Raw genomic sequence first — 3,795 nt, 5'->3', positions numbered from 1 at the left:
GTATGATGGACTGTAGAATTGTTGTTTTTCACTCCCTGCTGGGCAGATGAAGGTTTTCACTAGTATTTAGTGGTTTTTGTTGTCCCCTTAAACGGGAGAAATATTGAGGAAAGATGAATGAAGACACTTAAACGGAGCTCTCGCCTTCGCTTGTCTGTACAGATTGACTGCTCTTCATTGAACAGCTCAAAATCATCCAAGGCCAAACTCTTGACACTTATTTCCTTTTAGATTCCCACTGCAATTTCTCTACAGAAACACAGTCAAAACAACAATGAAGCTATTTTATTAGATATAAAGAACCAAAGTTCGTACTCAGAAACGAATTACGTTTCTAATCCACTACATTTTGTCTTAAAAAATACAACTTACTTTATAACTGTGTTATTTCCCTTTTCTTTGTTTTTTTTTCTTTCTCTGAATTTATCTGATATGTTTTGATGATTAGACTTTGACTGAGTCTGAACCAGTGGTTAAAAGGCCTGAAGAATCCCACAGACTGACTTGTACAGCCTCTGGATTCACATTTAGTGACTACCAGATGATTTGTGTCAGACAGGTTCCTGAGTTGTAATAATCAGATATGATAGTGCTATCATCTATTAGTCTCAGTCAGCCCGAGGCCGGTTTACCATCTCCAGAGACAACAGCAGACAGCAGGTGTGTCTGCAGATGAACAACTGGAAAATTCTGCTGTTCATTATTGTGCTCGAGCGCCGCAGTGCCTGAAGCTGCTTGAACAGCTTTGCATGATTCTAATTACAGTTTAAATATTTAACATCTTAATTTTAATGTAATGAGGATATTACTAAAACTAATGTTATTGTTACTAATACTATTAAGGTGTCTCTTTTGGACTTGTCTGAGAAGCTCTGGAAGTTCTTTTTTTCAGTTCTTTCAGCTTTCAACTATCTGCTGGCAAGGTAAAGCTAAATGACCTTTAATTATCAGTAAAATGCTGCAAAATGAATGAAACTGACTGTTTCCATGTCCAACTGTGACAACTTTTCCACCCAGAAGAAAAGAAACAAAACTACAACACACTCATCAAACTTATCATTTCATCTGTAGTAATCTTGAAAGAGGGACTTCATTTTATTATCTGCTTTCTTATGGAATTCTTCTCACTGACACTTGCACACACACACACACTCTCACACACAACCACAGAACTCACACTTTCATTAAACTGTTAGTCTGAACAACAACTGATACTTTTTGCTATCTGACATAATTTCCTTAGGGAGTATTAAATTAAATTAAATCAAGTACTCTGGATACAATTTGGTTTATTTGTGATCATGATACAATATTATTCATTATTATTATTAGCAGTAGTAGTACTTGTACTTGTACTTTGGATTTTATTTGAGAGCCACAGTGACTGGAGCTAATTTAACAGCTACACAAATCCCATCACAATCAGTGCTGATTATGTGGGTTTTATTGAAACTGGCAATATTTAATCTTAGAAAGATGAGGCAAAAAGAAAAAGAAAGCAAAAAAAACACCCAACTTTTGTACAGTAAATTGAATTGCTTAATGCATTGTCCAAGTATCAGGAAAAAAACAACAACAACAAAACAAACAAGCAAAAATACAAACCCCAACTAGAGGGCAGTCAATGTCAAGTTGCTCCCTTTAGAGAACAGTGAGTGTAGCTGTAGTTCACTATGTTAAATTTGTAAAGCAGCAGTCAGAAGACTGTGAAAGCCGATGCTTAGTAAACCACAATAACTGTGATATTTTTAAAGATGCAATAGCCTTTATTAGATTGGAGTGTAGAATGAAATATTTAATATGCTGTTTCTTTTTTTCTTTTTAATAGAAAAAAATCTTTATTGCATCAAAACAACAATGATTTAAAAACAAATATGAACCATAATAGATACATTTGTTCCAACAGAAGTTTGGAGAGTTAAATGAAATGTTGAAAAGACCCCAAAATATCATATCTGGGTTTGCTGCAACAGAAAAAATTCAGAGTATGGCCAAAGTCAGGAAAGTGTTTTGAACGGATACAGGTGGAACAGCATTCCCCTCACTGTCAAATCTACTCCCTCCACTGATTCTTTTAAAACAAGGCTCACAAAACTTTTTTTCATTGGCATATGAGTCTGAATTGCCCACCGTCTCTTTTGTGGCTTTATTGCCACTATATGTTTAGCACCTACTAACATGTATTTTACTTTCCATTCCCTCATGTTTTTTACCCATTTTATATTTCGCAGAGCACGTTGGTTAACATGAGTTGTTTTATGTGCTTTATAAATACACTTGAGTTGAGAACTTGAAAGAATCACTTCCAGCTGTTGGATCTTCTCAAAGCAGTTTTGTCAGAACTAAAGATGTCCTCAGCAGCACTCCGTACCTGAAAGTCAAACATGTTACAGCAGATAGCTTTATAGTGTAAAATGTTTTGTTTTTTTATTTGGAACCACTAAAAACTACTGGTTTCACACTGAGGTTTTTGTAACTTCACAATACAGTAGTTCATTTTAAGTTAGAACCAATTGTTAATGACTTACTAGTTTTTTCCTGCTTTTAAGGAGGAGTCAATGCAAATGTTCCATTGTCTTCTACATTTATTTGTCTGACTGCTTAGAATATGACAGCACAGTGGGCAGGAACAGTTATACATGATGGACTACTGGACAGCACTGTTACTTTTAACTGTCTGCTGGGCAGGTGAAACTTTTTGCCGATGCTCTTATGTTTTTTTAATTTATGATAATACTTTTTTGTCATGATTTTTTTTATTTCTGTTGACAGGTGTTGATGGCCAGACTTTGACACAATCTGAACCAGCAGTTAAAAGACCAGGAGAATCCCACAGACTGACCTGTACAGCATCTGGATATACCTTTGGAGACTACAGCTGGTCTGGGTCAGACAGGCTCCTGGAAAAGGACTGGAGTGGATTGCTTACATATACTATGGTGATGGCAGCACTTCCTATTCTCAGTCAGTTCAAGGCCGGTTTACTATCTCCAAGGACAACAGCAAACAGCAGCTGTATCTGCAGATGAACAGTCTGAAGACTGAAGATTCTGCTGTTTATTATTGTGCTCGAAATCCACAGTGACTGAAGTTGTTTAAGCAGCTGTACAAAATCCTGCAGTCCTCATTATGCCAAATGTATCTTGCATCATAATTGTAGTATAATGAAAACATTATCCATACTAATACTAATACAATTAAACCTAGTTCTGAGAGAGGGGATGGGCACATCAAGGTCTGAAGATGAACTTATCTCCACTCTGTGTCGATATATTATCTGATAATAAGGGAGCCAAATCCTTGGAAGTTATAATGTAGTGGGAGGCTATAGTCCAACGCAGGAAAGAAGAGCAGGGAAAAAGACAAAATGTATAAATCCAGTTTGTGAGTCCACAGTGTTTGTCTGCAGTTGGGGTGGCTGTAGCTCAGGTGGCAGAGCAGGTCAGCCACTAATCAGAAGGTCGGTAGTTCAATCCCAGACTACCTCCTGGCTGCATGCCAAATATCCTTGGGCAAGATGCTAACCCCATGTTTGCCTATTGGTGGTGGTCAGAGGGCCCGCCTCTCATGTGTTTTTGCCTTATTTTTGTTTTTCTACGTTGCACCCCGGTTGCCTAGGCCGGGGTGTAACAGGCACCAGTGTCTGGCAGCCTCTCCTCTGTCAGTGCGCCTCAGGACAGCTGTGGCTACAATGTAGCTTGCCATCACCAGTGTGAGAATGACTGAATGTAGTGTGAAGCGCTTTGGGGTCCTTAGGGACTAGAAAAGTGCTAAACAAATGCAGGTCATTTACCA

At 37.9% G+C, this 3,795-nt stretch overlaps 1 pseudogene; it reads left to right on the top strand.

Annotated features, from left to right (window-relative positions):
* Positions 1-2,543: 2,543 nt before the first annotated feature.
* On the top strand, positions 2,544-3,129 carry LOC121813185 (annotated as a pseudogene).
* The last annotated feature ends 666 nt before the right edge of the window (positions 3,130-3,795 follow it).

This window comes from Haplochromis burtoni, unplaced genomic scaffold, assembly GCF_018398535.1.
Source record: "Haplochromis burtoni strain Fernald_Lab_line unplaced genomic scaffold, NCSU_Asbu1 Contig_1238, whole genome shotgun sequence".
NCBI lineage: Eukaryota > Metazoa > Chordata > Actinopteri > Cichliformes > Cichlidae > Haplochromis > Haplochromis burtoni.
This window is presented reverse-complemented; position numbering and strand designations above follow the sequence as displayed.